This window comes from Carcharhinus amblyrhynchos, chromosome 3 (genome assembly GCF_965287045.1).
Source record: "Carcharhinus amblyrhynchos chromosome 3, sCarAmb.v2.hapA, whole genome shotgun sequence".
Classification (NCBI taxonomy): Eukaryota; Metazoa; Chordata; class Chondrichthyes; order Carcharhiniformes; family Carcharhinidae; genus Carcharhinus; species Carcharhinus amblyrhynchos.
The window spans coordinates 39179094-39203919 of NC_137326.1; positions in this window are offsets into that span (position 1 = coordinate 39179094).

A 24826-nucleotide genomic window follows, 5' to 3' on the forward strand; every position below is an offset into this window, starting at 1 on the left:
AGGACTGAACATTTTTTGCAGCCCATCTTCCATATTGTTTCTTTTAATCTGCTTTTACACCAGTACAGTTTAATTCAGATGCTGAATGAGCATCTGTCTGTTTTTTTTTAACTCATTTGTGGGGCATGGGCGTCGCTGGCTGGCCAGCATTTATTGCTCATCCCTAGTTGCCCTTGAGAAAGTGGTGGTGAGCTGCCTTCTTGAATCGCTGCCATCCGTATTCTTTGGGTTGACCCATAATGCCTTTGGGAATTCCAGGAGTTTGACCCAGCGACTGCGAAGGAATGGTGATATATTTCCGAGTCAGGACAGTGAAATGCTTGGAGGGGAACTTGCAGGTGGTGGTGTTCAAATTTATCTGCTGCCCTTGTCCTTCGAGATGGAAGTGGTTGTGGAAGGTGCCGTCTAAGGATCTTTGGAGAATTGCTGCAGTGCATCTTGTAGATAATACACACTGCTGTTACTGTCATTGGTGGTGGAGGGATTGAATGTTTATAATGTGATGCCAATCAAGCAGGCTGCTTTGTCCTGGATAGTGTCAAGCTTCTTGAGTGTTGTTGGAGCTGCACCCACCCAGGCAAGTGGAGAGAATTCCATCACACTCCTGACTTGTGCTTTGTAGATGTGGATAGGTTTTGGGGAGTCAGGAGGTGAATTACTTGCCACAGTATTCCTAGCTTCTGGCCTGCACTTGTAGCCACCATGTTTATGTGGAGAGTCCAGGTGGTACCAGTGAGTCTGGTCAATGGTAACCCCAAGGATGTTGACAGTGGGGGATTCAGTGAAGGTTATACCATTGAAAATCAAGGGACGGTAGTTAGATTGTCTCTTATTGGTCATTGCCTGGTATTTGTGTGGTGCAAATGTTACTTGCCACTTGTTAGCCAAAGCCTGGATGTTATCCAGGTCTTGTTGCATTTGAACATGGGCTGCTTCAGTGTCTGAAGAGTCGAGAATGGTGCTGAACATTGTGCTATCATTGGCGAACATCCCCACTTCTGTCCTTATGACAGAAGAAAAGTCATTGATGAAGCAGCTGAAGATTGTTGGGCCGAGGACACTCTGCTGAGGGACTCCTGCAAAGATGTCCTGGAGTTGAGATGACTGATCGTCCACAAACATAACCATCTTCCCATGTCCCAGGTATGACCCCGTTTGCCCACTGATACCCATTGATTCCAGTTTTGCTAGGGCTTCTTATGCCACACTCGGTCACTCCCACCTCACCTGATTGGACCTGCTACATCCATTTCCTTTATGTAGCAGCAGATTCACAGTGCTTAGTTCTACTGCAAGTTTCAGAATCGCAACATTGGATCATGAGAGCATTTGAGCTTGCACCTTACAGGAGCCAAGTCTATAGAAGTTTTATCCAAGGGGTGACATCTACCAGCTCTGAGCTTTCTGTCCAATTGAGGAAGATAGTCAGGCTGCCATTGCTTTTGGCCAATGAGAAGGTCAGTAACTCCAAAGCCTCAGCAGACCCACCAGCATAGGTGGTGCAGCTATCACAGATGGGGGTTTCAGTGGATACTTCAAGGAAATCTGGAGATCTAAATTGAAAATATTTCAGTAGGGAGATCCCTCCAATTAGGGGGAACTGTCCACCACAAGCTCCATTGGGACTGGAGGGGCAGCGTCCCCAGCCTGTGATCCGCTCTTGGGGATGGAGTTCTGGCTCTGATGACCTCCTGGACTGCCACTAGGAAGTTGGTGGTCTCTACATGTAGCAGGGGGCCCCAATACTGCTGGCAAAATGTAGATGAATGTGAAAAATCACCCTTAATTGGCATGTTAATTACTTGAATTGATTCCTTACATCAATTGAGTTGACAGTCAGTCCTACATGCTGTTCCACCCCCAGGAAAGGTCTCTGACAGTGGGAATGTATGAAGGTGCCATCCCAGTTTGGTTTAATGGTATTTTTCTGCAGTCCCAACCTGCCAAGGCGGACTGGGAAATCTGCCATTGGAATAAGGGATTTAAACTTAATCATGTAAACGCAAGAAGCTGAGTCACATACCTGATGTTCCAAAACAGATCTAAAATATTGGTAGCATTGAAATAGTTTCATATATATCCATGAAACACAGCCAAACTGATTTAGTCATCACTCTGGCCTTGTTGATATTTTCAGATCCTTCCCTATTTATTGCATTAAAGCCTTTATTTTGCATAAACACCTGCATAAAACAGCAAGTAATCCTCTTCAGACCTTTAGCTTCTATCATTGCGAAGTAGTATCACAAAGACAACCAGGTTTGCATTGAAGTACTCAAGATACATACAAAGTAACCACCATACGTAGTAAAACGAATCACACACTGCAGAGAGCTCCCCCTCCCTTCCCCCCACTACTCCTTTGGCATAGAAACAACAACTTATTAAATAGCACCTTCAATATAATTGTGACACAAAAATGTATTACTTTGAACTATAAATGGCAGTGTCCCCGAGCTTGACATGGAAGGCCTCTCCTGCATGCATGTGGTAAAAGCTTGAATAAGTTCCCTTGTTACACTTGTCAGGTCTGAAGACTCAATCTTTAGTGTACACTGCCAACACTGTCATTGGACCATCCATAACAGAGGGAGCAGTATGTTTGGGGGATGTGGGACTAAAATCATTGAAGGTAAAGGTACTCTCATACCTAACCCTCCTTCTCACATCCAATATTCCTGCTCATCCCACAATTTCCTTGGATTTAGAATCTACTGATAGATTAAGGATGCACCTCTTGTTTTCTCCCCCTCATTCACCACACCATGACTCTCGTGCCTTCTACCTTTCAGTTAACCAGGAACTGCAATCTGGCTTGATGGTGGTACAGGAACAAGAAGTGAAAGAAGAAACTTATGATGAAGGAAAACCGTCTCTCACTCTGACACAGGCTGCCATACTCCAGTATTTTAGAAGGGGGTTAGAGGCAGAATGTAAACGTGGTAGATGATGTGTCACCAGCATCAGAGGAAAGAGTAATAGAAGTGTCAGCTTACTGAAGTTGGAGATCACATATGAGTTCATCATATTTTGTGCAGAAAGAGGCCCTTCAGCCCATTGTATCCACCCCAACCCTCAGAGAGCACTCTACCTAGGCCTACTCTGCCACCCCATAACCCCAAATATTTACCCCACCAATCCCCCTAACCTCCACGTCATTGGACACTAAGGTACAATTTAGCATAGTCAATCCATCCAACCTGCACATCTTTGGACTCTGGGAGGAAACTGGAGCACCTGGAGGAAACCCATGCAGACACAGAGAGAATGTGCAAACTCCACAGACAGTCACCCAAAACCAGATCGAACCTTGGTCTCTGTTACTGTGAGGCAGCAATGCTAACCACTGTGCCATCGTTCTGCCATAGGGAACTCAGTTAAGAGCTTTGATAGGAGTATAGAAAATAGCAATGGATATCGACTCAGCAATGCTTGCTGCCTTGGTAAGCCTGCCAGAAAGTTTGCTATCACAATCAAGGGTAATAGAGGATTCCAGCAGCAGTTTGGCTTAGGGTTTTATGCAGAGCTTAAAGCCCAACCTTTTCAGCATCGAAGCAGTGCTCAACTCTGCGATGCATATCTGATGACCAATGTTTTAACTTCTGTTGCATTCTGTGGATCATTCTTGTCTGTTTTGAGTCCATGATCTCCCTGACTATCATCTGTTCTGAATGAGAATCACGCTTATGCTTCAATTAGCAGTAACTGCTGCAGAGGTTTAAGAACTTGGTCTCTTCTGCATTTCTTAGCTTTTACCTGCTCTCAATTCTTCACTCAGTAACTTTGTAACATTGGTTTAAATCTTGGTCAAATCATCTGTTGGTCCTATTCCAAATTAATTTTCTTAGCAATAACAGCCTATTTCAACAACACTCCTCTAAACAACGATTCACGGCCATTTTCTTATCCATTTTGGATTTTATCCTCAATTTCTGTTAAGTCAAGGAGCTTTGTCAAGCGGGATCTCCCCTCCCCTTCTCTTCCGCTATTTGCTACGTTGTCATAGCTGGAGGTAATCCTTTCGAATAATCATTTCAAATTATCTATCATTCATATGATTTTACCTGGTGTTGCTGTGCGACTGATTAGCCTGACGTTTGCTTGGCCTATATTCCACATCTACTGGATAAAAATATGAGAATTGTCTGTTTTGTGTTTTGCAGTGATAAGACAACATGATTCTATCGTAAAGTAAATGCATTCTGAAACCCTTTAACAAGGTCTGCAGAAGTGACAAATAAAGTGGAGCCATGGTTCAGACTGCATGTGTATTTACTTACATCTGATTCACTCATCACTTGTCAACTAACCCATTTGAGCTCATCGATTGTCTTTGTAAGGAGCTTACTTCTTCTTTATTTTACCTGAAAGCGAAATGGCTTGAATGAAATTATTATTTTACCTGGCATTGTCATGGTTCTGGGTCTTAGTAATATGATCCTTAAGTCTACAATATTAGGTGGCTGCTGTCTAATATTGTAAACTAACTGAAGCTCAAGACAATCAAAAGAAAAAGCAATAATTGATTCTTTAAAGAAGAAAATAAATCTGGAATCTGGTAACATAAAGATATAAACTTCCACAGCATGGGAATAAGATAAAATTGGCCTATTGTTTGAGTGTGGTTTTATATAACACTATCACCAAAAACAAATATAAGTATTTTCTAATGATGTCTTTTTGGGTCAAGTCAAATTTGAATAATCCCTGGCATCTCAGTTGAATTTCTCGATTATTTTTCACATTTTCAGTGTCATCAGTGCACATCATCTTCTATCTTATTTGCTTTTGATTGCAAATTTCCATTCCTCTTAGCAATGTGCTGGAATTTTACTGGAATTCTGGGGGAGGTGAGGTGGTAAAATTCCAGCCATCAGGTGGAAATTTCTTTTTAGGCAGAGTGTCATACTGGGTGGGAACTTGATGTAGAAGCTATTGGCCCCCAAGGCAGCTTTCTACCTTGTAATTTGAGGGACTTATTTAAAAAAAACATAAAGGGTGGGTCCCATTACATCACCCTGGTGCATGGGGCTCTGACTGAGGCCACCCCATCAGCAATTTAACTTTTAAAAGATTGGGGTGCCAATACAAAAAATAGAAATAGAATCCCTCCCACCCTATCACATGGAAAGTTCCCCACCATTCTCCCCACAAACACACAACACCCCATCACCTCCACCACTGGGTGAGGGGCAGGGGAACTAACAGTCATGATCCCAGCGTTGAATGGCGGAATTCCTGTTATGCCATTGGTGGTGGGGGGAAGGGCAACAGGGCAATTGGAATGGAAAATTCCGCCAACGTAAATTGTAAAATTTTCCACTTCCGTTGCTGATCCCACCCCCTGAAAATGGGAGCAGAAAATCCTTCCCCCACCTGCACCCCCCACTTGGTTAACATTCCGCACGTCATGGGGGGAGACAGAATGGGACAAGGATTCTCGCATTTTGTTTAAAATGGTAAATAAACTTCCTTTGTTACAACTTAGCTTTCACTTGAGCACCTGCCCAGTCTTCTCCTTGACACAAGCATGAACTCCAAGAGGATATGGTGAGTTGTGGTTAAGCTGTTTTAATCTAGTAAATATTAAGGGCAGTGAGAAATGCTCCCATCAACAGACAATGCCTGTTGAACCCAAACTCTGAATTTTTGCTATTGCAAAACAACATTCTTAATGTGTTCAAGAGCAACTGTAATTATTTCAGTTTGTGGTTTGTAAGTTATCATTTAATCTCTCCCCGCTTTAAGATCTCCTTCCCTGGGGGAGAAAAGGGATCCAGGCAACCAGCTCATACATAGTTTCTGACGATATGTATGGTCAGTTGCTTAGAAGTATATAACAGCAGCGAGAAGTACTTCACCCTTTGTTTATCCTCCCTCTGGGGCTCTGCTGAACTCCTTCCCTTTGATATCATGGCTCAAACTGACTGTCTGGAGACTGCAGTCTCAGATTGGCATCTTTTTTACTCAGAGCTGCAGCATAATGAAGTATAAAAATTGCTTTTTTAAGAAGCATTTTTACCACAATTTGAGCTATATTCAGTGAGGTTTTGCATACCAACATGTTCTGGCATTATATCCACATCAGTACCAATATCGATACTGGCTGGTACAAATCTGTCAGTGGAAATAATTGGACAGAAAGGCTGGATTTATATTCACATTGGCATTCAAACCAAACTGAGGTACTCTCATGAGAGTGGCTCCACATTTCAAGGCACAGTCCACTCAAGCGCCTTCTGTGTTGCACTGGCTGGTTTACTTTGATCGCAAAATTACTTTACATGATTGATAAGTGCAGACTGAGTTATAGTTAAAATAATCAGCATGCAAAGCTCAATCACACATCCCATCCTTCATCAATCTGTCATGTATGTGATAATTTCTCAATGAAATATGATGCCTCTCTCTGCTGTTTCTGGGCTTTTCTGCAGCAGACCTGTCCTAATGGCTGGAACCTGGCCTCAGCCTTCCACATTCTCCAGCCAGATCAGTGGAAGCATGTATCGCTTGTCCTGATCACTGACAATGATTTCAGCATCCTCAGGCACTGCTTCACCTTCCTGGAGATCAGGAAGATTTTTCAGAAGGCATATTGTTGTATCGGCAGAGTCCGGAGAAGCTGGCTGAATGGAGGCTCTGAAGGAAATGGTGAGCGATGGCTGCTCCTCTGGCACCACAGGGAACCTGGACCGTGGCTCCAAGTGGCTGCCCTATCAGACACTGAGGCTCCATAAAAAAAAAACAACCCACCACGTCGATGAAGCAGGAAGAGTCGATCCTGCTCATTGAGTCGGTCTCTTCATTCAGACAAATTAACTGCTGCATTTCTTAACATTACACCAGTGACTGGACCCCAAAGCTACTTTGTTGACTTGAAAGCACTTTGGGACACCTGTGGTGATGAAATGTTCAGCACAAATACAAGTCTTTTTTCAGAGATAGTAACCATGTAACTCTGTCTACTGAAAAACAATGCACAACTCATAACAGGCCAGCTTTTTAAACAGCATTATTTTGACACGTTAATATACTTTCTGTAAAGAGTTCCTACCTCTGAGAGATTAAATAAGCCAGTAATAAAGTTGATAAACTTCAGTAATAAAGATTAGTTTATGGTTATAACTAATGGAATTTCTGGCTGTTTGTGCCGGCGGGATCTATCGGTCCTTCCAATGGACACTCCCACTGTAGGTTTCCCTGTGACAAGGAGTGCATTCAACAGGAAAACCTATTGACAACAACAAGACCAGAAGATCCCAACACCTTTCAATGGGGGGTTGCTTCCACTTCCAAAAAATACATGGCAAGATCCATGGAAAATCCCACCCCACATTACACTGAATCTCTTGATTTTTAAGTCTGTCTCATGTTTTATGGGGTAAATATAGCTTCTGTTCTATCAGTGTTGCCTCAGGAGAGCCTATATGATATTCAAAATAAGAATAAACATGTCTGCTGTTTACTGTAAGCTTCTTGAGAGTTACATACTCTGACAATTTCAGTTTATTTATATTTCAAGTGTGAGCTTTTCCCTCAAGTCTAGTGTCGAGATAATGTGAGAATGGATCCAGATTTATGCTTGATTGCATTTTTGTCATCTTTTAGGTGATTGGGAGCCTCTGAATAAGCAGAGATTTAATTTTAAGAAAACTTGAAAAAAGTGTGCACCTATACCCTCGAAGATCCATAGATTCTCAAGAATAAAATGTACCCGTCTGGATATGCTGCTCGAGTTATTCCAATAGCTTCAGTAGCCAGAGACTTGACTTTTGGAGTTTGCTCTTTCCCTATGCTCTTTCATGGATTTTTGTTAGAAATGCCCAGGGGTATACAACACATTTGCCCAAAAATGGCAAGGCATATTATAATGTTGTGCAAATGCAGAAATAGTGTCACAGAATCATAGAATCCCTATCGTGCAGAAGGAGGCCATTCAGCCCAATGAGTCTGCACCAACAGCAATCCCACTCAAGCCCTATTCCCATAGCCCTGCACGTTTACCCTGGTAATCCCCTGATACTAGGATCAATTTATCATGACCACTCAACCTAACGCACACATCGTTGGACTGTGGGAGAAAACTAGAGCACCTGGAGGAAGACACTCAGGCACTACTGCCTCACAGCGCCAGGGACCCAGGTTCAATTCCAATCTTGGGTCACTGTGTGTGTGGAGTTTGTGCATTCTCCAAAGGGAGAATCTGCTATTCTCCAAGGCTGGAATTCAACCTGTGAGGCAGCAGTACTAACCACTGTACCACCGTGCCACCCCTCACTGGATTTATTTTCCATTGTTTATTCTGGAAGTGAAGAACACCATTTTCATCCTTTACATTGACTGTTGCTAAGAATGATAGGTATGCGCTTTAAAATTGAAGTAGTCCAGAAGTCGATGCAATCAGACTCATCAATTACATAGATTCAACCGGAGTCTTCAAATAATGTCTGATTAGTTGTGTCACTTTGCTCTCACAGCTGGATCCCATGAGACCATGGCAGATCATCACACACTGAGTGACTGAGTGAGGGATGTGCCAAGGCATGAGATTGGAGATTGTGGGTGAATACAAGCCTGCAATCCCTCATGGATGCCCAATTATGAATTGCTCAATAGGATATGAATCTATTTCATTTAGCATGGTGGTAGCGCCATGATGGAGAGTGTTCTCAGTTTGATTGCAGGGTTTTGTCTCCACCAAGAATATGTGGTGATCATTTCCATTAATTCTGCTATCTCCAACTGGTACATTGATGAGGATGAAGTTCAGCACTTGCTGCAGCCCAGTCTGCCAGATATATCCTTCAAGCCTCAGCTAGTTCAGTCAGTAATGGCACGACTGAGCCATCTTGGTAATGAGCATTGAAGTATTTCACTCAGTGTACGTTCTGTGCCTTTACCAGCCTCAGTGCTTCTGCCAAGTGGTATTCAACAGGGAGGAAGACTGATTCATCAGCTGAGGGAAGATGGGAGGTGGTAGTCTATTGGAGGTTTATTTTCCCCTGATGCCTTGAGACTTCATGGGATCTAGAAACTATGTGGAGGGTTTCCAGGATCACTCAGGCCTGACTGTACATTACTGTGCTGCCACCTCTGCTGGGACTGTCCTGATGATGGAGTAGGACCAGGAGTGATGATGGAGGAGACTGGATTGTTGACCATAAAATATGATTCTGTGAATATGTTTGTGTCTGGTTCTCGCTGCTATTTGGACTCTAGTGGTGAAAGATTGAAACCACTCAATCATGTAAGTTGCAGTATCAGAGACTTTGTTCAGAAACATGCTTGGGACAACCTGCTCCTTCCCGTAGGGTGTCTGCCTAATACAAAGGCTGTGTAACATAGTTCTATCCTTTGGTTTTCACCTTTACACTACAAAATCCCAATAAGTAGAATTACAAAGGCTTTAAATTTTATTTATTAAAGTAATTTGTCTCACTGGGTTGCAACAATCCCTGATATGTCACTGAAGTCTATGCTTTGTATTACACTTTTGCTTACCCATACTGTGAAGGTCGGTTGTGAGCGTCACTTTCCCACACCATCATGTTGAGAATGGGCTCGATTAACTATTCTTCTAAAGTAGTTAATTACTCATCACTACATTTGCCTACAAAGCTACTAATATTTAATGTCACATTATTTCAATGATCACACTCTAGGACAGCTCTAAACTTTTGCAGGTCCTCAGATGTTAGTGGGAAGAAATTTGGAGGGTCAGCAGATCTGACTGTACCTTTGTGGTGTCTGTTTCTTAGGTCAATACCTGATAGCTCCTTCAGTTTTACTCTTATTAAATTCTGTCATGGTGGTTTTCTTAGCATTTTGCAGAGCAATTAAGAGTCAACGGCATAGTTGTGAATCTGGGGTCAGAGATGGGCCAGAGTGGGTAAGGTTGGCAGGTTTCCATCCTTGAAGTATTTAAGCAAGTCTGAAGGAGTTTCAATGACAATCCAATTTTTCTTTGTGACCATTTCAGAATTTCTATTTAATAAATTGCATTCATACTCTGCGGCTGCTATGGTGTGATTTAAATTCATGTCCTTGGCTTATTAGTCCAGATCTTTGGTTTACTAGCCCAATAACATTATCAATATGTTATCATCCCCACAGGAAACAAAAGCCTAACTGTTAATGTACTCAATTATTTATTATATTGATATTTTGCTTTGAAAATGAACATTCATAAGAGAATACTTATCTTACCAATCAACATATCGATAATGTTTGTTTATTGCAAATAACATATGACTTACTTAATATATTTTCATATGTATTGTTTCAGCACTGTCTGCGTATTATTCGAAATGTCAAGGTTGATTTTACTCTGCTCATTTTGGATCAGCTGCACACAAGCACAGCAGACATGGAACTTGTTCGAGTTGACCAGCACTGAACCCAGCCAAATTTCTAGACCAACTTGAATTTAACATTGTGGAAAGCTATCAGTGCAACAAGTGCCTGGGATGAGCAGTCGATGTATTGAAGGAAAGATATTGTACGCTGTTACAGTTTATAAAATTTCAGCTTATTAGGCAGTCAACCTTCTTCAAAGCAAATAATGTCTATCAAATTTCTAGACAGCAACAGGAAACCTTGGTTCCTGTAAAGGTATTAGAAATACCGATAGAGCAAATCCTGAAAAAGAGTGACACTCTTCTTGTCATTGGTTGCATTGTGCCACAGTGAGGATAGGCAGGTCAGTAAACTTTTCAGTGGCTATGATACTTATCAAGAGAACATGGCCATCAATTCAATGCTGTCACTAGATGTGTCACAGGTAATGGGAAAGGGGAAGGCCGGTCCTGTTTGAGGGTGAACAGCCAATTTTTCTTTGGCTTATTTTGCAGAGCCAGGATGGTCACTGGTAGTTAACAGGGGGTCAGGACATGATGGCATATAGTTGAGGCAGAGAGAGGGAGGGGACAGTGGGGGAATCAATAGAACCACAGATATTTTTGAGGCTGAGCAAATTTTGCAGACATTGCTGAGTTGGAGGCAGAAAATTGCTTTAGCTTTTACATAAACTGCTTTTTGTACTTCAACACACAAAACAGAATTCTAGCTGCACTTGATGACTTGCCTGCAACATGGTAAATCACCAGTAGAAATGGGACAGTAAGTTCAGATCTTTGGTTTTCTTCTTCCCAGATGCCAAAGACAGTGAAACCTGTTGCTCTGGATTGTCGATCTCTGCTCCATTTGTTCCATAGTAAAAAGTCTGACAACACCAGGTTTTAGTCCAACCGATTTATTTGATAGTAAACTTACTAGCTTTCGAGGGGATTCCCTCTTCAGACTTTTTACTGTGTTTACTCCAGTCCAACGCTGGCATATCCACACTATTTGTTCCATCACAGCTTCAGGATATTTCCATTGAGTCTGTGGATTCTTCCCTCACTGCTGCTGTTCTGTCAGGATGGCTCCTACCCATCCTGATGATTGCAACATAACTCAACACATTTTCCAGGATTGAGGACTATTTGGTACAAAAGGCTGGCTCCTGATGGGATCACCATGGCCAAGGGAAAGCTTATTTTTGCATAAATGGACTATTTTTCCAAAGCTTAGCTGAGACAAAGGTTCCAACAGTTAATGACTTGAGGTGAAACAGAGAGAAAGGACAGGGTAAAATGTGATGGGGGGTGGGGTGGGGTGGGGGGGGGGGGGGGCACTGCTGAACTGTTATCCTGTACTTGACCCGTCAACTCCTTTCACAATTTGGGGCTGAAATTTTATGTTCTGTTAGGGGCAGAAATGGGGTTGGCAGGGCATGACATTTCATGCTGCCAGCCTGCGTATTGGTTCTGCCAGGCCTTACTTCCCTCAGACCAGGTGGCAGTCAGTAGGACAACCTGCCAAAAAGCTGTGGGGAGCCAGTTGAGCAGGTTCAGAGCCCATTATGAAAAGTACTAATCCCAGCAGAAAATCTTGTCCTCTCTCTCTACTTTATTCTAACCACCAGATTGGTTTTCCTGCCAACTGGTTTTCCCCAGGCAAGACTTAAAAGTTCCCAAAATATATCCTCTGGCTCTGTGAGAAATGTCAAAGAAGTTGACTGTAAATCTTAAAAAATAAATTGCTCTAGACACTGGCACTCTAATTTTTTGAGAAAGTGGATGGATGTATTAAATTAGGTGGAAATTGTATTTCTCATAGCCTTTAATTCGAGGACTAACCTTATACAGATTATTACAAAACTATTCTATCTTGTTTGATTCGAGATGAAGAATAAGATTTATTAAACCATCTTTTCAAAATAACACACCATTAGGTGATTTTTAACCATGCTAAACACACTTTCATAGCAAAAATGAACTGCTTAATTACAATGAAGAAATTGTTTCTGTGAAACTGTAATGATGTTTCTGTGGGTCAAACAAATCCTTTCTTTCCTAGCTGTTGGATTATTCTTTTAATTAAACCTCTGGTCTCCTGATAACATACAACTTAATAGAAATATCTTTTCAGATCTATGCAATTTTTCACCGGTTGTTTGAGATTTTTGTACCTCACCATAATAAACAATTTACTGAGGATTTTTTGATGCAAGTATCAGTTCAGAGGCAATTTTATGATTTCAGTTGCCCTCACTACACTGATGAGCTGTGCTATGCTATTAATTTCTTATTGAAGTGGATATCCAGATTTTGTTTTCTGCAGAAATGTCTCTGCTCCCAGTAATAGCCTCAGGCCAACAAATCTATAGAAGTAAACAAAGCCCTGGTTACTTCACAGTTATCCAGCCAGTGTCATTAACAAGGCTTTAGAGTGTTTCAGTGGAGCACTGTGGCCTGCTGCATTACAGCACGTCAGAAAAGGCAGGCGCCTTTTTGCAATCACATTGTGAAATATTCTAGACTGTGACATTCAATCCTGTCTAGCCTGTGTAATTTGTGCATCCTTAATGATTAAAATAAAGTTGTTTGTGTCAAGAACATGATACATTTGGGTTTTTAATGACATTGAATGTGAAAGTCACCTCCCACAGCACTTTCAGTCTGTGGGTCTTTATTCAACTTAAGAGGGCTGCATTCTACTTCTCAGGAATATATCAATTCCACTGCAATACGGCACATAAAATACACGATTGAGTGTAGACTCAATGTTTGACATTCAATCATCAAGCTTTTAAAGGTTAAGCACTTTATTGACCAACCCTTGAACCCAAGATTGGTTTACAGCAAACACCCACCTGGGTACCTTATCACTAACCATACACAGTAACTCATCACATAACATTGCTGTTGTATTCCTGAGAAGTGCAACTTTAAGTGAAACAATTTTAAGTGAATCAGAGTTTCTCACTACAGCCAATGTAAAAGCTGTGGTTAGCATCTTATGGTTGGACTCTTCTCATCAGGAAAAACATTGAACATTATCACCTGTGCGTTGAAATACTGTGCTAAATCCCTATTTTTAAAAATTAATTTATGAGGTGTGGGCATCACAGGCAAGACCAGCATTTATTGTTCATCGTTAATTAGCCTTAAGAAGATGGCGGTGAGCTACCTTCTTGAACTGCTGTAGTCTATGTGGAGTAGGGAGTGAGTTAGAGAGGGAGTTCCAGAATTTTGACCCATTGACAGTGAAGGAATGGCATATATTTCCAAATCAGAACGGTGAATGACTCAGAAGGCACATTGCTGGTGGTGGTTTTCCCATGTATCTACTGGCCTTGTCCTTCTAGATGGTAGAGATCATAGGTTTGGAAGGTGCTAATGAAGGAATCTTGATGAATTGCAGCAGGGCATCTTTAGGATGATACATACTGCTGCTATTGTGTATTGGTGGTGAAGGGAATGAATGTTTGTTGTGGTGGATGAGGAGCCAACGAAAGCAGGCCACTTTGTGCTGGATGGTGTTGAGATTCTTGAGTGTTGGAGCTGCAATCATCTAGGCAAGTCGATGGTATTCCATCACACTCCTTACTTGTGTCTTATAGATGGTTAAAGGCTTTGGACAGTCAGGATATAAGCTACTGTCTACAGAATTCCCTGCCTCTGACCTGCTTTTGTAGCCACATTATTTCTCTTGCTAGTCCAATTTATTTGCTTGTCAGTGGTAACACTTAGATTGTTGATAATGGGGGATTTAGTGATGGTAATGCTGTTGAATGTCAAGGAGGGATGGTTAGGTTTCTTGTTGGTGATGATCACTGCATGGCACTTGTGTAGCACAAACATTCTTACCTCTTGTCAGCCCAAGCCTGGATATTGTCCAGGTCTTGTTGAGATTGGACAGGGAATGCATCAGTATCTGAGGAGTTGAGAATGGTGCCGAACATTGTGCAATCATCAGCAAACACGCTCACTTCAGCAAACATCGCCTTATGATGGAAGGAAGGCAATTGATGAAACAGCTGAAGGCTGGGCCTTGGATACTACCCTGAGGAACTGTGCCAGGGATGTCCTGACACTGAGATGCTCGACCTTGAACAAATACAACCATTTTCCTTTGAGTTAGTATGACTCCAATAAGTAGAGAGATTCACCACCCCCCTCTCGCAATTCCTATTGACTTCAGTTTTGTTAAGGCTTCTTGATGTCAAAGTTGGTCAAATGCTACCTTGATATCAAGGGTAGTCACTCACCTCACCTTTTGAGTTTGATTCTTTTGTCCATGTTTGAACCAAGTTGAGGAGCTGAGTGGCTCTAGTGCAACCAACACTGAGCTTCTGTGAACAGGTCATTGCTGAGTAAGTACCACTGAATAGAACTGTCACTTTCCATCAGTTTGCTGAAGATCGAGAGTAGACAGTTGGGGCGGTAATTGGCCAGTTGGATTTGTCCTGCTTTTTGTGGGCAGGACATATCTGGCCTGATAAATTCCAGTGCTGTTGTTGTAGTGAAGCAGCTTGGCTAGGGATCCAGCTAGAGTAAAAATCTTCAGGATTATTGCAGAATGTTGTCAAGGCCCATAGTCATAGTCTTTGCAGCATCCAGTGCCTTCAGCCATTTCTTGGTATCCTGTGGAGTGAATCAAATTGCCTGAAGACTGAAATCTGTGATACTGGTGACTTCAGAAGGATGGATAGTCCACTTAGCACTTCAGGCTGAAGGTTGTTACAAATACTTCTGTCTTTGGATTTTGCGCTGATTTGTTGGGCTTCTCCATCATGGACAATGATGAGATTGTGGAGCATTCTCTTTCAGTGAATTGTTTAATCCTTCACCACCATTCACAACTGGATGTGGCAGAACTACAGAGCTTAAGTTAAAGTTTATTTACTAGTTACAGTAGGCTTATATTAACACTGCAGTGAAGTTACTGTGAAAATCCCCTAGTTGCCACACTCCAGCACCTGTTCAGGTACACTGAGGGAGAATTTAGTGTGGCCAGTGCACCTAACCAGCACATCTTTCGGACTGTGGAAGAAAACCAGAACACCCAGAGGAAATTCTTGCAGACACAGGGAGAACGAGCAAACTCCACACAGACAGTGACCCAAGCTGGAAATTGAGCCCAGGACCCTGATGCTGTGAGGCAGAAGTGCTAATCACTGTGCTGCCATTTAATCCTGATCTGTTGGCTATGGCCATTTAGCACTCGCTGTTTCCATTGCTCGTACGCAATTAGTCCTGTGTTGTAACTTCACCGGGTTGACATCTCATTTTACGTACGCTCGATGCTACTCCTAGCAGGCCCTCCTGCATTGTTAATTGAATTAGGGTTAATATCCCGGCTTGATGGTAATGGCAGAGTGGGGGATATTTCAGGCCATGACGTTACCGATTGTGATTGTACACAGTTGTGTTGCTGCTGATGGCCCACAGTACCTCATGGATATCCAGTTTTATACTGTTAGATCTGTTTGAAATCTTTCCCTTTTACAATGGTGATAATGCCACAGTAAATGAGGGAGGCTTACATAAGGGAGGCTAAGTGAGAGAGGGTATCCCCAATGTAAGATGGGACTTTGTCTCCATAAGAAGTGTGTGGTGGTCACTCCTGCCAATGCTGCCACAGACAGATGCATCTGCAACAGGTGATTTGGTAAGGACAAGGTTAAATTTGTTTTTCCCTGTGGTTATGCAAATCAAAATTTAGGGAGCTAGGTAGGAAGTTAAGAAGCAGGACCCCAAAGGTTTACTCTGGATTACTCTTAGTATAATGTGTGAGTGCAGGAGGATGAAGCAGATGAATGCGTGGCTGCAAAGACAGGGAGATTTTCTGATTCTTTTGAACATAGGGACTGGCTCTGGGAGATTGGATCTGTACAGGTTGGATGGATTGTACCTAAATAACAGTGGGACTGATTTCTTAGCATGGTGGCACATTGGTTAGCACTGCTACCTCACAGCGCCTGGGACCTGGGTTTGATTTCCAGCTTGGGTCACTGTCTGTGCACAGTTTGTGTGTTCTCCTTGTGTCTGTGTTGATTTCCTTTGGGTGCTTTGGTTTCCTCCCACAGTCCGAAAGATGTGCTGGTTAGGCGCATTGGCCATGCTAAATTCTCCCTCAGTGTACCCGAACAGGTGCCAGAGTGTTGCGACTAGGATTTTCACAGTAACTTCATTGCAGCATGTTAGTGGGACATTTTGCTCTGACAGTTGCCATTTAACTGGTTGATCTGAAAAGAATGCAAATAATCAGGAACTGTAAAGTTTGAAAGGTACTGAGCAATGAGGAATGAACAATGCTGATCATTCTTTCACGATAAAGCTGATAGCTTTGAGTGTAAAATATAATGTATTTTTAAAATGAGTCTTTGAGTTATGATCACCTAACGTCCCTTACAGTAAATGTAAGAAGCATGATAAACTCCCTCTTAAGACTTCACATCATCATTCAATTTGTATGTTAATATATATGAGGAATTTCATGCTTAAACTTCCAAAGACTGTACTTCACGCAGGATACAGCTTCGAGATCTGTTCTGCTCCAGCACACTGGGGGAGTGCTGCACACAAGTGGGCAATTAATAGGAAGCCTCCAGGTCCTGCACCACCCTAGCTCTCGAGGGTCATACCATGTGTAGAGTCTCAATTCCCTCTTGCATCAAAGACCTTGGGAGCAATTCTGCCAACCCGCCACATTAGTCTTCTAGCACAGTGTGGTGGGAGAATCTCACATCCGGGGCAAGCATGGGATTCACACATGCGTTCCCGCTGCATATGCATCTCTCAGCCCCGGATTTCTGGCGCCATTAAATCCATGCTGGAAACTGACTGGAAGACAGGAAAGTTATTTTAATCTAATTTTAATGTCATTTAAATGTGATTAGCGGGTCTGGGACTGAATTTCCTGGGCCCGCTAGCCTTTCCCACCCCGCCAGAATGTTTCACTTCAGCGGAAATTACAGTGGCTCCCCACTTTTGGGGAACTATCAGGACGACTCTGCTGGAGTGAAGGGGGGGCAATCAGGGTCTCGCCAGGAGGTCAGGCGCTTGTGGCCCCTAGGCATGGGCATCCTGATAGTGCCAGCCCATGACCCTGGCACTGCTCAAGGGACAAAGTGCCCATACACAGGTGGCACCTTGGCACTACCCCTCAGGCTTGGGGCAGTGCCAAGAAGGAGGGGCCTGTTGGGAAGCAGGGCCCAGGGGGTGGGATCTAGTGACAATCAGTGGATGGTCCCACTGCCACTCTGCATGGGGGCAGGAGGAGGCCAGCGATTGGGGGGGGATTGGCCAGCTGGTGGGGTCTGCCTGTGAAGAGGTGTCTGCCTGTAGCAGGGGGATTGGCACTGCTGGGTGGGGAGAAACTGTTTGGGGAGGGGCAATCTGTTTGGTGATCAAGGCGATCTAAAAGAGGTGGGGGTTCTGGGCTGGCCTGGGAAAGGGCAGGGGGGCCACGATTGGGCCATCTGGGGGGTTGGGGAGTCAGCATTGTCGGAGTCATGGTTTGGGCCAGAGATCAAGCTGGCCAGCAATTGCAAGCTGACAGTGCGGTGTCATTGTGCATTCGCAGAGGCTCACTGATCTCAGTCTTTCCAGCAGGAATAGGCACTGCCCTCAGAAAGCTAATGACATTCACATTGGTGGCCTCTGCATTGCACAGAGTGTGGGAGATTCTTCTCTGAACTCCCACTGAAAAAAACAGCATGAATTACTCCAGTTTTCTCACTAATTTGCCACTTAGAATTTTTTGGGAGAATTCCACCCCTTATTTAAGTTCACATTTAAAAAGATCAAAAAGAAACTATAGTGCAAGGAGTGATCACCACTTATTTGGGCTCTGTCTAATAAACAAACCATCTAATATAAACTCAACAGAGTCACAGTTATCTCTAAGGGATATCTAACTCCAACCACATTTTAAAAATATCCAGGCAGACAACTGGGATAGTTGCAGATTTTATGAACCTATTTTTCCATACTTTTAATGTTGTAAATGAGTCCAAACACCTATGCAGATCCACTTTGTTACTGCACTCAGTGTGAGATGTAGCAAGCAGCTTAACTTGGTTGATTTACAAAGCACTGAACTATAAAAACACTGATCTCATGTTGAAGCATGAATGTGTTCAGCTTTACTGTGAAGGTATTAAAATGAATACTTAAATTATAAGCCAATCAAGAAATATGGGACATCTTGTCATGTATTAGTTAAACAACATGAGTAACTCGATAATTTTTTAAATGATCCATGATTGCCGATTAAATGTTGGCACATTGAACAGTAATTGAATTTTTGTTGTTTGGCTAACTTTATATTAATAAAATGGATGCAGCCTCATTCTGATATTCCCTGAAACATAAGATCCAAGGATTTTCTCATGAACATCTCAAAAAATTCAATAAGGCTTAATACCATTGCTTCCCCTCCTGGATAAATAATCCTATCTTAGCAGTTCTACTGAGAAATGGAAAGTAAAATTGGACAGGAGTTTTGTTCCACACCACCCGCAGAACCACCCCCACCCCCCAACCACCCACCCTGCAGTGGGTTTACTTTAGATCCACAGCATCTACTGTAAGGATCTAGAACATAGAACATAGAACACTACAGCACAAGCAGGCCCTTCGGCCCACAAGTTGCGCCGATCATATCCCTACCTACCAGGCCTACCTATAACCCTCAATCCCATTAATCTATTCAGTCATATGCAATCAAATTGTCCCTCCTGAGTTGATAAATAGAAGAGTGTAAAGTGTGGGGAGGAGGGGTTGGTGAAGAGGTTGGGAGCTGGTGGCAGAGGGAGAGAGTTGTGAGGGTGGCAGTGAGGTAATAGGAAGCTCATGTGAAAACAGGAAAGAAGCAGAGGAATATTCCACAATGATTTGATGAATTTGAAGATAGTCGTGGTTATGAAGCTGAGATGAGCTGATGAAAGAAAAAGTATTTGTATTGTAGCTGAACATGTTGTTGAAGCATATCAAATTGTTTCATACAATGAATTATGTGTAAATTTCAGTGATCGCTATTTTATAAGCAAGAATGGAAGTTATCACATATTATTGCAGGAATGCAGGAAATGACTGATTCATCAATTCTGTGAACGGAACATTTTAAAGTTTGTAACAGAAGACCAGAAACTACATCCTAGTCATGCATATTCAAATGAACAAAATGTCCTACCATTCTTTCCCTCTGAGGTGCCTTAGCTCTTCTCAAAAGAGCCTTTCTTCTCCAGAAATGAAATTTTATAAGTTTGTAGACTCAAAATCAAAAAACTCAGGACTATTGATCCAATGAATAAGAGTTAAACTCCCACTATGGAAGAATGGGAATTTGAATTTAGCCTTTTTTTAAACAAAAGAACTGGAGGAAAGAGGTGATATCAATAGAATTAGCTGTCAGACTATTGGATTATCATAAAAATTCAACTGTGCTCCAGAACTAGCCTCAAGTCTAGTCAAACTGTGACAATCCTCCTAGTGTGAACAATTGCCCAGATATGTCCTATTCACAGAAAGGAAAAATTGAAGCTGGCCAGTTACCACCTCACTAGCCTACTCTCTGAAGTTAGAAAAGAAATAGAGGGAGTCATTAACAGTGCTGAGAAGTGACACTTATTCACCAATATCCTGCTCTACAAAACTCAATTTTGAGTTCTGCTTGGACCACTTTGCCTCAGATCGCTTTAAATTCTAGATTCAAACATTGACACAAGATCTGAATTCTAGATATAAGGTAAGAGTAATTGCCCTTGACAGGAAAATAGCATTCAACAAACGTTCCATCTTGGAATCCTAATAATACTGCAGTTTATTGATTGAAGTTATGCCAAGAATAAAAGTAGATGGCTGCAGTTGTTGGACGCCAGATCAATAATCTTAACCCTTTAGAGCATCGAGTTCCTCAGGTTAGTATTCTAGGTCTGACCATCTTCAGCTGATTCATAATGATGTTTCCTGATGTTGACTGATGGATAAACTATTAAACTTACTAAGGTTTTTTAAAGTGGAAACTCATATGTTGTTTGTTTTGACAGATTTATGAGCATTTTGCAGCATTTCCAATGTTATTATAGAGCTTGTGAGTTCTGTATATCATAGTGAGAGACTTAAGAGTGTCATTGTATACATGGGATTATAGAGAAGTGAGCTGTATGGAGGGGCTGATGTGATATGGGGATTATGGAGGTGCAAAGTGAGTGTTTTCAGACCTCACACTCATCTCCAGAACTGTGTTGATTTTCAGCAAATGGAAGAAGGGTTTTTAACCTGTCCACCTCAACATCAAACTTCCAACACCTCCAAGCAAAGTGGATACGCATAATTTATTCCACATTGAGTGACTAGACAAGATCATTGATCAAAATTTTCCAGCCATGAGTTCTCTGGCGGTGGAGGGTGTGCACACTGGGAAAACCCATTGACAGTGACAGTACGAGAAGATCCTGCCACCAGCCAATGACAGGCCACTTCCACCACCACAAAACACATAGTGGGGGATCCAGAAAATCCCACCCATTATCTTTCTTTCACTAGTTGGTTCAATAGGTTTGATAAACTCTCGCTGTTGATTCTGTACAGCTCCTTTTGGGGAAATCCTTTGTCTTACTTCCTGCAACAATATTTCCACTGCTCCCTCAGAGAACACATGCACCTTTTACACTCATGTAGACTTGGCAGCTAATCTGCCACATTTTTCCAAACACAAATATTCTCCTTTAAAGCTGGCATTGACTGTTAAAATCAGACTGAGTAGAAGTTACCTGAGGTGATATTATATAGTCCTACATTGACCCAACCTAATTAAATTATATTGAAGTCAATTGAATACGTTTAAGTATTAGTATCACAAGTAGGCTCACATTAATACTGCAATGAAGTTACTGTGAAAATCCCCTAGTTGCCACACACCAGCACCTGTTCGGGTACACTGAGGGAGAATTTAGCATGGCCAGTACATTAATCAGCATGTCTTTTGGACTGTGGAAGGAAATTGGAGCACTCGGGGGAACTCACTCAGACCCAAGGAGAATGTGCAGAGTCCACACAGACAGTGACGCAAGCAGGGAATCAAACCCAGGTCCCAGGCACTGTGAAGCAGCAGTGCTAACCACTCTGCCACAGTGCCACCCAATGAATTGAATATTAGGCATGACAGAGAAAATTTGGCTGATGTGACAAGACCTCTGTTAACCAGCGAAAACAAATTTCTGCTCCAATATTTCCTCCTCCAAACAATCAGAATTGATTTTCTGTTCTGGAATTTTCCAAGATACTTCAATGAAGCTAAGTGTGAAAATTACAGCAGACTTACTATGCTGGATAGTGCAAATCCTATTTCAATTCCAGTCTGAAAATCCAGACTTGTGTCTCCTATTTTGGCTCTTTAAATGTACCATTCACAAGTTCAAATTACAAAATAATTCGAGATCAACACACTGTTTGAATTTTCAACTTTTTTGAATGGCTGAAAGGAAAGTTTTTTTTTCTGCAATGTGCTTCAGTGCCAGTAACAGACAGCCTACCATTGAAAGTAACTTGGGCATTACCACTGGATGGGCCCAATTGAGCCACGGGATAGAATGTTTTCAATGCCCGGGGAGTAATTGGGAGCTGGGTGGGTGTATTTGGTAGTTGGTGTGGGGGGAGGGGGCGGGGTGGACTTCCCATCCTTGATAGACCACATTTGATAATTATTCTGTTAATTAATTGAAATGAAACCAAGCATTTCCTAGAGAAGATCAACAGCCTACTCTGCCAGATGACCAGCCAGGCAGTGAAGACAAAAATCTGTCCCTCAAGATTTGCTGTTAGTTTGGAGAATAGTCATATAATATTAAATCTTCAGCTCAGAATTTTCAGACAACATTGTAGGTGGCAAATGGACACTTACATGATGTTGATTTCACTGTTCTCATGCGTCATTTGTAGACAGGTTTAATGTATAATTATTTTAGAAATATCCATTCCTGGACCCCAATCATCACCAGTGTTATTTTCAGCCAGCCTATTCAGCAATTATATCCATTTCTCATGTTTCTGATCGGTATCAAAATCTCCTTTTTGTCCAGTTGACATCCGTAATTTCTTTAGCAGTGATTCCCATCGCTGCTGTGCACCATAACCAATTTCAGGTCCCCTAGCCCAATCATTTTCAGGACCAACACATTCTCCCAGTTCCAAAGAACTTCAAAGCTCCATCTAGTTTGAGTCTAATAAAAAAACTTACAAATGTGCCTCTGCAAGTCTCAGAATCCTGCCTATTGTCTATCACTCTTTCAGTTAATCTCAGTTTCCAAGAGACCCCTTTACAACAGCCCAGATCTATTAGCCAGGATTCCTGCTCTCCTACAGTCACCATCTAACACCAAATTTATGTTACTCAATCCAAAATGTTTTCTTTTTTAACTGGCCCCCTAGTGTTTTGCTTTTCCAATATGCTTATTTGATTTCATAGAACATAGAAAAACTACAACACAAACAGACCCTTGGGCCCACAAGTTGAGCCAATCATATCCCTACCTTCTAGGTTTACCTATAACTCTCAATTCTATTAAGTCCCATGTACTCATCCAGAAGTCTCTTAAAAGACTTCATTGAATTTTTAAGGGGTGGTAATTATAGGACAGATGTCAGAGGTAGGTTCTTTACTCAGAGGGTAGTAAGGTCGTGGAATGCCCTGCCTGCAGCAGTTGTGGACTTGCCAACTTTAAGGGCGTTCAAATGGTCAGTGGATAGGCATATGGATAACATTGGTATAGTTTAGGTTAGAGGGTCATTAGATTGGTTCCACTGGTCAGCGCAACATTGAGGGCCAAAGGGCCTGTACTGCGCTGTAATGTTCTATGTTCTACCACTACCAACGGCAGCCGATTCCACTCACCCACCACCCTCTGAGTGAAAAATTTACCTCTGATATCTCCTCTGTACCTCCTCTCCAGCACCTTAAACCTGTCTCCTCTCGTAGCAACCATTTCAGCCCTAGGGAAAAGCCTCTGTGAATCCATCCGATCTATACCTCTCAACATCTTATACAGCTCTATCAGGTCACCTCTCATCCTTTGTCTCTCCAAGGAGAAAAGACCGAACTCCCTCAACCTATCCTCATAAGGCATGCCACCCAATCCAGGCAACATCCTTGTCAATCTCCTCTGCACCCTTTCAATGGCTTCCACATCCCTCCTGTAATGAGGCAACCAGAACTGAGCACAGGACTCCAAGTGGGGTCTGACCAGGGTCCTATAAAACTGCAGCATTATCTCCCAACTCCTAAACTCAATCCCTTGATTGATGAAGGCCAGTACACCATACACCTTCTTAACCACATCCTCTACTGTGAGGCTGATTTAAGAGTCCAATGGACTCGGACCCCAAGATCCTTCTGATCCTCTACACTGCTAAGAGTCTTACCCTTGATATTATACTCCTTCGTCCCATTTGACCTGCCAAAATGGACCACTACGCATTTATCCAGGTATCCATCTGCCACTTCTCCATCCAGTCCTGCGTCCTATCTATGTTACGCTGCAACTTCTGACATCCCTCCAAACTATCCACAACACCACCAATCTTTGTGTCATTGGCAAACTTACCAACCCATCCCTCCACTTCCTCATCCAGGTCATTTATGAAAACTATAAACAGCAAGGGTTCCAGAACAGATCCCTGGGGCACTCCACTGGTAACCGACCTCCAAGCAGAAAAAGACCATCTACAATTTTAGATGGTTAGACCGCATTTGGAGTATTGCGTCCAGTTCTGGTCACCTTACTACCGGAAGGACGTGGAGGCTCTGAAAACGGTGTAGAGGAGGTTTACCACGATGTTGCCTGGCATGGAGGGGCTGGGTTACGAGGAAAGGTTGGAGAAACTGGGACTTTTCTCCTTGGAAAGACAGAGATTGAGGGGGGACATGATAGAGGTATATAAGATACTGAAGGGAATAGATAGAGTTAATAGTGAGAGACTGCTCCCTAGACTGGGTACAAACACGAGAGGTCATGATTTAAGGGTGAGGGGGGAGAGGTATAATTTGGAAGTGAGAGGAAGGTTCTTTACGCAGAGAGTTGTGGGGGTATGGAACGCGCTACCGAGTAGGGTGGTGGAGGCAGGAACGTTGGACTCATTTAAGGTTCAGTTAGATAGACACATGAGTGAAATGAGGATGGAGGGTTATGGTAGGGGCTATTAAATAAGGTTAGAACCTCAGGAGACACCGGAAAAGCAGGCTTGTAAGATTAAAGTTTTTGTCTTTTTATTCCGCAGGTGGAGATCCACCTCGTGTCAAACGAGGGGCATGCACATGGTGGGTTGTGCGTGGGCTGCTCTTGGAAGTTCTGGGAGTGGCCTAGTACTTCGTGTCGGTGTGTGTGCTTGATCCTGGACCGGTAGACGGGCGCCGCAACAGCTCGGTGACTAGCACTGCTAGCTGTGCAGATACATGGATTTGGGCCTGTGTCTGTGGGACATTGCGCATTCTCCCT